This window comes from Alligator sinensis, unplaced genomic scaffold (assembly GCF_000455745.1).
Source record: "Alligator sinensis unplaced genomic scaffold, ASM45574v1 scaffold1626_1, whole genome shotgun sequence".
Classification (NCBI taxonomy): domain Eukaryota; kingdom Metazoa; phylum Chordata; order Crocodylia; family Alligatoridae; genus Alligator; species Alligator sinensis.
This window is the reverse complement of record NW_005842437.1, coordinates 1,194,907-1,207,068: the sequence shown is the minus strand read 5'-3', so window position 1 is coordinate 1,207,068 and position 12,162 is coordinate 1,194,907.

The following is a 12,162-nucleotide window of genomic DNA, read 5'->3' as shown; positions in this document are numbered from 1 at the left end:
GACAAAGGGAAGCCTGAATCTGATTTTCATTATCACTAGATAAAAACCCCACCTTACTCCAGCTTCGGCACCGCGGCTGGAGGGGATAATAAATACAACACAAGTGGTTTGGAGCTAGTGATTTCTCGGGGCCCGCAGTGTGCAAACAGCCTGAGTCCACTTCTGACGGGGAGATTTTCACCTCTCCGGTGCACCAGACGCCACGGGTAAGCGCAAGGAGATTCAGAACTAGGCAGGCAGAACCGAGCTTCATTAAAGAGCCAAACAGCCCGGTGCTTGGCAGGGAAACGCACCTGCCTCTCCTGTAAGCTGCTTAAGGGTAAGGTCTATGGGGCTTTGAAGGAGAGAGGATTGTTCCCAGCAAGTGATGCTCCAGGCAGCTGCCTCTGGGCAGGGCTGGGCTTTGTGCTCCCAAGGACGGTCTTTCAACAACACAGTTCAGCTGGAGTCTACCTGCTGTTCAGGCAGAAGTGGTTTTTCAGCAGCCAGGGCTAATCTGCACCCTTTCATTTGCCTGGGGCACGGACGCCAGCTCCTGGGAGTCGGCAGAGCTGTGCGGTGGGCTGCGTATTGGGCCCCCGCGGGACTGTGTTTCCTTCATCTGCTGATGCCTCCAGGTCCTTTGAAGCAGCCAAGCGAGATTCAAGACCCATGTCCAGCTTCCCTCCGAGTCTCCTCTCTCTGCTCCGTACGACCAGAAGCCTTGGCGTGGCCGCAGGAGCTTTGTGCTGCAGCATTTCTGCCCCCGTGCCTGATTGAACGTCGTTTTAACCTTCCTGCGCTGCCCGCCCGGGGTCACGGGGTTTCCCTGCCCCCCTGCACCATTCACCAGTATCCTCCACTCCAGTGCAGGGCAGTGATGGCCACACAATCATACCAGTCAGGGATCGAACTTTGCTCCCCAGGTCCAGCCCGGCCTCTCCATCACTCATCCTGGCCCAGAGGACGTCCAGGCTCCAAGCCTTCCCCTTCCATATGTCAGCATCGACCTGCCTCTCCTGATGGCCTGAGGGTCAGGGACTGGGGAAGCAGTGGTTTGGATGGTTCAGTTCCTATTTCCCGTGAGGCTCGGACACTCACTTGGTCACCCTCTTGTTAGTGTACAACTTTCCGGACAAGGGTGGGGTGGTGAGGGAGCTCGCCGAAGGCAAGGATGCGCTCCCAGGGGTAGGCAGTGACTCTGTCCCCAGCCCTGCTGAGCCACTCTGTTTACCTGCCTGCCTTCGCCTCCACGTCCCTGTTTAATCACTCGATCCCTTTTTATATCACCATCCTTCGCAAGCCCCGTTCCCTGAGCAAAGCAGCTTTTACCAAGCAAGTCATGTTGCCCCCTCCCCACCCCTGCATCCCAATAACTATATTTTATGAGGAAACAAGCTCTTTGCATGTACCCGGCCGTATGCATAGTTAGAGAAAGCCATATTATCTGGCTCTGGGCACAGGCGTTTAGAAGAAAATGGTTTTCTTTCATCTGCCCAAGTAAATCTTTCCCCAACACTTGTAAGGCTGATTGCTGCCAGTTTGAGATGCAGCAACATAGCCATTTGGAGGGGAAGGCATTAGTGACTAAAAGATACTCATAACATTTAAAATGAAGTACTTTTTATTTTTTTCCATTCCTCCCCAGGCTGTGTATCTTTTAGTGGCTTACTATCCGATTTTCCTTTTGGTAGGAAATATATACACACAAATATATATATATGCACATATATACGCACACATATATGTTTCTTCCAAACAGGGGGCGGGAATACACACACACATACTTATACACACATACCTATATATACATATATACACACACACATATTTATATATATATGTGTATATATGTGTGTATATATACACTCATGCATATATATATACACACGGCTACATACATACACACACACACATACATACATATATATATACACATATATATACACACACACACATACATACATATATATATACACATATATATACACACACACACATACATACATATATATATACACATATATATACACACACACACATACATACATATATATATACACATATATATACACACACACACATACATACATATATATATACACATATATATACACACACACACATACATACATATATATATACACATATATATACACACACACACATACATACATATATATATACACATATATATATATATATATGTGTATATATGTGTGTATATATACACTCATGCATATATATATACACACGGCTACATACATACACACACACACATACTTATACACACACCCCTATATATGCATACACACACACACACACACACACATATATACACACACACGCACATACATACATATATATATACACATATATATACACACACACACATACATACATATATACACACGCATATATACACACACACATTATATATCTAATGTTTTCCTTCTTCTTCTTCTCTGTTTGAGCTCAGTTCTTAACAGTTCCCCTGCCCAGACATGAAAGCTATGATAAATGCTTTTGTGCTTAAATGGATGAGCTAACTTTCCAGCCTGGATGTGTTTACTTTCTGCATCGCAGCCACCACGCATCCCCACTCTGCAGCTGCGTCTTTAAGAGCAGAAGGAAGGGAAAATAATTTCCTACCAAGAGAAGAGCTGCAGGAATCACAGGAGCAGAAGCAAGGCTGTTCCTTCATTGGCTGTTCTTTCAGCCCTGCATGGGAAAAAAACTACTGGCTTGGGCTGACACAGAACAACCAACTCTTCATGGGGACTTTAAGCTCTGTGGTGTAAATGGTTTCCTGCACTCCAGCTGCCAGGCTCCTTTTTGTTATTTAATAATACTCATTCCCTTCCGACCACATTTGGAGAGGCTGAGGGAACTAGGCAGAAGAGAAGACCCGCGGTGGGGGGATTGAATAGCAGCCTTCACCTCCCTGCAGGGGGTTGCAAAGAGGATGGAGCTGGGCTGGTCTCAGTGGGGGCAGATGGCAGGACAAGGAGCAATGGGCTCCAGCTGCAGCAACGAAAGTTGAGGTTGGATATTAGGAAAAACTTTCTTATGAGGATGGTAGTAAAGCACTGGAACAGGTCACCCAGAGAGGTTGTGGCATCTCCATCCTTGGAGGTGTTTAAGACCTGGGTAGACAAAGCCTTGGCTGGGATGATGGAGTTGGGGCTGGTCCTGCTTGGAGCAGGGGGTTGGACTAGATGTGACCTCCCGAGGTCTCTTCAGCCCTCATTTTCTACAGTTCTATGATTCTAACACCGCTGCTAACTGTGGCAATAAGGCCGTGCCTGCATGTTGGCCAAAATGTTTCCAAAACACTGGAAGTTGCGGCCCTCTCACAGCCAGCGGGGAATGAGTTTGGCGCATCTCCTTTGCTTACTTCCAGTGGGCAAATGGTAACATTAATGAAAAAGGACCCTCATGGATGTCATTAAATAGGTCACTTTCTTAGCAGGAAAGAGGGACTGGACAGTGGAGGAAGAATCACCTGTATCACAAGCACACCCTTCTCCTTTCCCTGAGCTTACCCCCAGAGGCCGGCCAGCTGAGTCACATCTGGAAAGACAAGGTTACAGTACATTGTTGGACTTACTGCTGCAGTGCAGCGCTTGGGGACACTGCTGAGGTGTCAGTCGTGTTGGTCCTTAAACTCTTAACCCCATTTTTTTCCCCAAGTGTGGTGGGGACAGACAAAGCTCCTATTTAATCCATAAAGCCTCTCCCCAGGCTGAGAGCTACTAGCTCAAAATATTGCACTTCAGACACTGTTATTAAAAATGGCCTGGAAACATTTTTTTTTAACAGCAGTGACATTCATAGAGTTCCCTGATGAACTTCTACAACAAGTAACAGCCATTTTAGAAAGGGAAAATAAAGGGTCCCCAGCTCAGCAAGGCAGCTCTGTGTTGCTTTAGCTTTGATCCGTTCTTCTCCATCAACTGTTGCTCAAGACATGAACAAGGTTCCTCTTGCTCTGTCTATGCTCAGCCGTCCTTTGCATGGCTATGAATTATTAAGTCCCAGGAATTATCCGTTTCCAAGTATTTTTTGTTGGAGGGATTCTTATGGCGGACCTTAGGAACAGCTGTCCCATGGCACGTCCACCCTAGGAGAGGGTTTGGCTTCATTCTCGATGCCCTTCCCGGTACATTTATCCTCTTTTCTGCATAATGCTAGGGATAAGGGGTTGTTGAACTCGCTGATGAATCCCAGCATTTATTATAAATGAATGCCATTTATTCCCTAGTATTTTGCTAAGGCATTTGCTTTTGAAGGAATTTAGATGCTTGCTTGTACTTTTGGTGCATTTCCAGCTTTCACATCCCATATGTCAAGATGGAAATAACATGTGAGTAGAAGATTTGTACATTGGTCCTTAAGCTGTACGTTTCCAATGACCAAATCCTGTGTAAGCTGGTAAAGGCATCTGCCACCTTGCCCGTTTGTGACATTAGTTCTGAATTTCTCCACGGACACACAGTGTCTGCAAAGGGATTCACTTCTGGCACCCTCTTGCTTTTGAAGAGAGTCTTGCAGTGGGATTTGTTAGAGTTTTCTTTGGATCCGTTTGCCAGAAATGACTATTTACCTCTGCGATACATGGCAATCATTTGGTCCTTACTAGCAGGGTGACTGAGTTGCCCTGAGAAGACCAGTGTTACCAGCAAAATCTAGACCTGTAATGTCCTGTCACTGAGCCGGGCAGTGCCTCTGCTGCAGCTTTTTTTCGTAATGAAGACAAGCAGCAACAGTAAAAAAAACAAACCAGGGGAAGACAATGCACCTTTGTTTGATGCCAGTGTCTATTCAGGCAGTTCTGTCTTCAACTGTACATATTGCACCTGCATGTGTAGCCTTGATGATAGTTATTTTTGGCAGCCTACCACAATGTAGGCTGGCAAATGCTTTCTGGACATCTACAAAGATGACAACGTGTTTTTTAGACATTTGATGCTCTCTCTGCTCTTTTTTGAAGTGGTCAACATACGATCCTCTGGGTTGAAGTGCAGCCCGCTCTTCACTTTGATTCACCCCCACCGCTTCTTTCATTTGTCTGCTGAGCCTCTGATGTGACAGAAGTCTTTGCCTTTCACTGCAAGAAGGGTAGCACCCCATCAGTGGGTGCAATCCGATCATTTATCCTTCTTTGGGATCTCGACTATGACACCACTTTCCCCCAAACCTGATTTCTGGAAACTTTTCTTAGTCCTGGACTTTGTTGAAGAATTCAGAGATTTTATCAATGGTCTCATCATCGCAAGCTTTCATCATATCCCCAGTCATTCTCCAATCTTTTGCTATTCTAGAAAAAAAAAATGTCCAGGTGCCTTTCAAACTCATTTACTTTTGCTGCTTCAATTGCCTTGCCTGGTAATTTAATTCAGATATGGACTGGGAATAGACAGTCAAGTTACCAGTGGGAACAATTTTGGGTTATCGGATTTCTTAAGCCCTTTCATAATTTTGGAACATTCTATTACGGGAATCTCAGTTCTTCTTCATCTTCCTTTTATTACAACAGTGCCTAGAGGTCCCAGGAGATGGATGTCATGCTGTGTGGGACGCTGGAGACAGACTAAGACCATGAAAGCTAGTCCCTTTCCAAAGAGCTGACAGAGAGAAATCAATAGGGGCAAAAAATCCTGGGTGGGAGGAGAAGTGGTGAGATTTGGTCACAATCAAACAACAGGCCCAGACCTCCTGTATGCCAGGCCTGGTTCCTCGTATCCAAACCATACTATATGTGGCTTCTTATGTGAGCCCCGTTATTATACCCGCATGTTCCCCTCCGTGCCCTGGCTGCTCCGGGGCATCCTGTGTGCAAATCCGAACGCTGAACAACACCAGCAGCTGGAAGCTGTCACAGGCAGGAGCAATGACAGCTGGGTTTGTGTGCAGGACAACTCACACCGGTGCAGTAAAGGCAAGGACGGCTCGCCTCACTGCCGGGCAGCCTCCGCAGCCTCCGCATGGCTTAAAGGCACATTCATACCTTCAAGCAGAGACAAAGTCATTTCTCCTGGAGACAGCATTTTGGAAACAATTCATCCACACAGCAATTGCCCTTCTCAGCATTTCCCCCCTGAGGATGCTCTTAATGTAGTGTGGGCAGGGGACAACCTCTGGGCACCCAGGAGGAGAAGGCAATGCAATGCCAGGGCATATATCTGCCCCCATTTCTCACCCGAGGGCCCCGTTAGCAGTGGCACCAGCACAGTCCCATCCCATTGCTGGTGTCAGGCCTGGGCAGAGGGATCCCGGAGGCACAGCGCCCAATCCACCAGGGAAGCAAAAGGGATCTTGATGCTTCAGGGTTGCATTTAGTGGTGACGAAGCTGCTCTCCAACACCTCGCAGGAAGCACTCCATATACCCCTGATCTCAGCAGAGATCTCCTGCACGCCGCCGGGGCTTGGCCTGCTGGCATCATCATTTCCCTTTTGAAATCCCAATGCGAAATCCCAAATGAAACAACAGGAGGGTTTGTTTTTGAAGTCCAGTTCCTCCTTCTCCCTAGCATACCCATAAGACTTAGTCTAACTGACAGATAATTGAGGCTTCTGGGCATTTTCCACATTTAGAAGACGCAGCTCCTCTTTTGAGGGGACTAATGGCCAATGAGTCAAGGCGACACCATCTTCCAAGTCATCCCAACGTGCCTGCGTATCACCGCACATATGGTATGAAAAATTACCCGCTGTTCGGGGAGCTCGGCAGTACAATGAGCTCAGCATCAACATTAATGAACCCCTGTCTCTCCTGCGAGGGGAAGTTAATGTAATAACAACATTATATTCAGCAAACAAATGCTCAAGACAATTTTTTTAAGCACCAGACAGTAAACAGGACCTAAAATATCCTCATGAATTACAAGAGTCTAAAATCCTCTGCTGAGAAATTAATTTAATAGCAGTAAATACTGAAGCGATTTCCCCCATGTGAAATGCCATTGCAACGTTAAGTTAAAAGCTTTGTTTAAATGGCATGTGCATGCCGGCACAGGGACATCAATATATTTCATCACATAGTAATCATTTAGCCCTCTTAGGGGAGATGGAGCACTCTTCTCTCAGGGTGTCATCTCCTTGGCAGAGGGGATGTCTTTCCATGTGCGTGCACCCATGTTAGAGGTTTTTGAAGCTCAGCGAGTTGACGGTGGCCTGGAGAGCACTTGCCGGTGGCCAAAAGTGCTGGCAAGTCAGCTGGTGTTGGGCCTCACCTTTATATCAAATTATAATTGTATAAAATTAATCTCATTCGTGTCCCGTGTTCACTTAGGCAGTTATGGGAGCTGTCGCCAGGATGCTTGATGATCCCAAAACAGAGGGGAGATGTCCCATGAGATGAGGGTGTTTTCAAAGTCTTGTAAAACAGGAGGTGAAGTGCTACCAACAGAACAGTGATTCTCAACCAGGCCACGGCACACGGGGTTGACACGAGATCCTTCCAAGTGCGCCCAGGATGCCACGCAATGTCATCTTTGTTAGGTTTGCAGACATGATTCAAAAGATAAACCCAGAGATTTCATATAGGAACCCACAGTGTTAAAAACATCCTAACCTATTGCAGTCTTTTTTGTTCTTTGCAGCAGAAACATTGCCCTATTACTTTTCTGTAGTCAAAACATGAGTGAAAAGTAAGAGCTGGTGTTTTTTGAGGGTGTCTCAAGCTGAATGAGGAGTGCCTGAGGCTAAAAAGCTTGCGAATCACTGCCATGGAGGAAGAGTGCATGGGAAGACAAGGGCTAGCAAGATGCCTATCTGCATCTTTAGGTATCAAGGTACGTTTGTGCGTCTCACCCTGTCACAATAAAATGCCCCGGTGACTTTGGTAAGCTGTGCACACTTCATGGTGGTGGCTCTTCCTGACATGTATTGTAGCAGGTGATGTGTGGAGAGCAAAGTGTAGATAGATGGGTGGCAACAGGGAAAGTGTAGGCAGCAAAATACTTCAAAAAGCAAAGAGAAAGATCAAGTTTCAGGCTTATTGGATTTCTGAACATTCAGCTTCTCCACCTGAAACAAGCCACTGTTTAGAAACAACATTAATCTGGCCCCAGAAAAGGGAAAAAACGATAGGATTGTTAATTTCAATTGATTTTCTGATAAGGTTTCATATCCTGAAGGGGACTTCATATCTGAGAAGTGACATCTGCTGAGATCGCCGATCAGTGTCTGAATTCTCCTGAATGTAATTAGATCTGAGAGCGGATAGAAGAGTTGGTACGGTGGCCTTTAGGGAGGAAATGGTCTTTGAAAAGAATTATGTTAATCAGACTAGCCTTCTCCCTGCATCTGTTCTGCTGTTATTCTGGGTAAAATTAATAGGTCTAAGGAAAGATCTGATCATAATGACAATCTGGTCTTCACAGCAGGAGATTTTATAAAGGAGTTGAACTGTGGCTCATTGAAAACACTTAAAGTAATTAGTTACAGGGCTACTCACTTTCTTTCCTTTTTAATAATAATAATGGTTATTAATGTTTACAAATTAGAGAGCCTCACTCCAAATGAAAGGACGGCTGGGATGGTTACCCAGAGAACGCCGGCTCGTCCTTTCAGCTCTCCGTGACGCAGCATCCAGGCTCCCTTGGAGATGGGCTTGTTCGGCTCACCCCGGTCAGGCAGCCACCGGGAGCGAGCTCTTTGGTTGAGCCTACTGATCAATCCGTGCCTGTTTCATTTGATGCATTTCACATTACAACCATCGAAACAGAAGGTGCCTAATCAAGGGCTCAGTGCCTTCGTGCCCATCAAACCGACGAGCTCCGAGCAACCACAAAAGCCACCAAGAAGTCAGCCAGCGAGACGCCCGCAGGACCTCTGCTCCGCGCTCCCCTTGGCCAGGCGAGGAAGACCTCAGCCCTCTGCGCAGGTACTGACACTCCAGGTCACTTTTGCAGCATGTCACTGAGTTCAAGCTATTTCAGACTGAGGTCAGGGAAGAAGCCCCAGGAACGCCTTGCTAGCCACCGCGTCTCTTTTACTGGAGCATGCAGAGCAGGTGCCCAACAGCCGGTCTGCTCCGGGGAGAAAGGCGAACCTTTAGATTGACTAGTCACAGGCTATTTAGGACTTCTGTAGGTCCGAGCCACCACCTGATACACCATCAGAGAGCACATGGGGGCTTCACCTCATCTGTGCATTGGAAAAATCAAGCCCTAGCTGTTTGAAGGGATAGACAAAGGAGGCCTCCATCACTAAAGGGCACAGTTTGGCATGTCTGGCCTTAATACCCAGTATCAATGGCAAAAACAAAGACTCTCAAGTCCATCTCCCATTCCCTAGTATCAAAGGCATATGACCTCCCAGAAGAGGTCTAAAAACCTGGGAGTCCCGATCCTTTGCCCTGACTTCCAGGGGTAGGAAAAAGGTATCGTTCTCCTTCCCTTGACAATGTGAAGAGCAGGGATACCAGAGACCAGGGAGGAACCAAAAGCTCGTCTGCAAAATACCTAGGAAAGGTGAATGGAGAATCATCCACGCTATAAATATGCAGAAGAATCTCAAATCAACCTGAATTTTAGGGAGGAAAATAAAAGATAATTAAAATATAAATAGACTTGTTTGTTTCAAAGATTTATGGCAAACGCTTGACTCAGTCTGAAGATTAATCAGGGATGTATAATTATGTCTTTGCACACATACAAAAAAAAATATTAAGCCTCCTCCCCACCCCAGACATTAGTTTCTGGACGGGGAAAGGAGAGCAGCTGATGTTCGTAGAGTTGCCAAGTTTTGTGCAAAGTTGAAGGTTTGAACCAGCAGATACCGGCGGAGAGACAGCGCACCTGCTGCCACGATTATCCCATAATGGGGACTGTGTCAAGCAGAAGCTGATGTGCTTTGTTCTCCCCAGTAGGTTTCACTGAATCTTCCTTCATTTGCTTGTCCCCATGGAGATGTTGCATTTCTCCCTAAAACGGGACACGTTTGTACTTCCATTTCACCCTCTGCAGACTGCGGTGCTCCTCCCAGAGAGCCCCTTCTTCCTTTCTGGGGCTTGCAATGGGCACAGCGAGTCAGGAGGGATGGATGATGGCAGGGGCTCCCTGTTCTGCACAGAGAGCAGCTCGGCTGGCTCCCAAACCATGCGACCTGGCCCTTGACACACTTAAATTGAGTTTTACTCCATCCATCTGTTGAAAAGCAAGGCTTAGAGCTGAGGTCTCAGGAGTCCAGACTGTGGAGTTTAATCCAGCAGTCGAGGCAAGTCTCTGACTCCACTTTCCCAGTGTTGAAATGATGGGAACAAGAACACCGCACAAGTCTGGGGCCCTGGATGGGTGTCACAAGGTAGATGCATCTCCAACCAGAGGGCTGTGACATGCACGATGCAATCGTGGCCGCGGGTCTGGAACTCACATTGCCATCTGGGTTATTAATTTGGTGATACCGAGAGATGGGCTGCACCTTTTATGCCCCTCCATCCCACCTTCCTTTCTTTTTATGCACCGAGAGTCTCAGTGGCTTGACCTAGGGAAATGTTCTTCCCATGCATCTCTGCAAGCTTGGGTTGACCATGGCTTGGGTTGCCTCTCTGCAGACCAGGAAATGAGGGTCATGAGAGGCTGCCTGGATGCTTCTTCCTGATTTTGGGTGCTCATGACAACAAGGGAAATGAGCAGATCGAGGCAGGAAAGGCCTGGTTTCCTTTAGGCTGTAACAACTTCAGGGCAGGGTCCATGTCAGCCTAGACATCCATATAGCACCTAACACAATGGGGCCCAGAGCTCAACCGGGGGACTCTGAATATAAATATTTAAGAGTGATGTTTTTTTTTTTTTTTAAGTGGATAACACTCTCAACAAAGTGCGCAGAGGACGCTTCGCTACACATTTAATTTAGCTTTAATGAGACCTTTAAGGTATGTTAATTCAATTCCAAATAATTACTTAAGCAATGCACAAAATGACAGCCGTTGCATTTCAGGGTGGCTTCGTCACAGCCCGCAGGCGCGCTCGCAGGGAAGGAGCTGCAGGCGAGGAGCAGGCAGCTGGAGATGCCCAACCTGGAGCGAGCGGTTGCTTTGCTGACATGCATTTCGGACACACGTGCCAGGAGAACCACAGGATCCACGTGTGTATAAGAGCATGCACGCTCCGTCCTGTGCAAGACGCGCCCCCGGTATTCCCACCCTTCCTCGGGCTCAGCCGTGCAGGAAGGGGGGCTCCACTTAAATCAGAGGCAAGCGTCATTTCAAAGCAGGGGAAGAGGCACCCGAGCAGAGCCTCAAGGAAGGGTTTAGCCTGGGCACAGCTGCACAGGCAGCTCCTATCCCCTGCTCCTGGCCTGACTCTCCTCTCTTCCAGCTTTTCTCCACCCACCAAGCCTTGCCGCCCTCTGCTTATTCTTGTGGCTCTTTCTCTAGTTTCTCATTTGATCTGATATCCCTTAAAAGTGCCAGGCGGCTGCTCCTGTTTCCCTCTGCTCTGCATGGTTTGTAAAGGAGATGGGGAGCAGCCAGGGGCACCACGTGATGTTTTCTTGCTCACTCTCTCCGATTCCCCAGCGAGGCCGGTGTCACATCAGGCAGAAAGCACCGAGACCCTAACACGGCGGCGGCAGCTGCAACCAGCAGCAGTTGCCTCCTCTCAGACGACAGTGGGGGGAAAACTAATCTTGACTTGTTTCCACTGGGGACCCGGTGGAGAGAATCAGCCGGAGGAATATTGGTGGGGCCATTTGGAAGGCGGCAGAATGTGCTTTCGGGGCTGCCAACTAGCATCTTGCTATTAAATAATAAAATAATACCTGGCTTTCCCAGAGGGGAGAGCGGAGGAAAAAACACACATGCGCGTGTGCAGGGTCCTGCTTCCCCACACTCAAAGCGCGTGCGGAGCCCAGCCACCAGCATTGCCCTTTTGTTGCTCATGTGTCGGCTCATATATAGATTTTCTTCTCCAGCACAAACAAAACTGCTGCCAAACAGGAGCTAATTGGCCTCCTTGCTGGCAGCAGGGAGGCCAAGGACCAGAGCGGCTGCAGCGCCCGAGTTCCCTTCTTGTCCCTAGAGGGTGAATCCCTGAGCAAATTAGCTGAAGGTCGAGAGCAGAGGAAATGCACCCTGACCCAGCATCGGTGCCTCCGTGGAGGCAAGCAGAGACTCACGCAGCGCCCCACCTCCCGCCAGCTCGCACGGCACAGCCAGAATGGCTTTTTTTCCC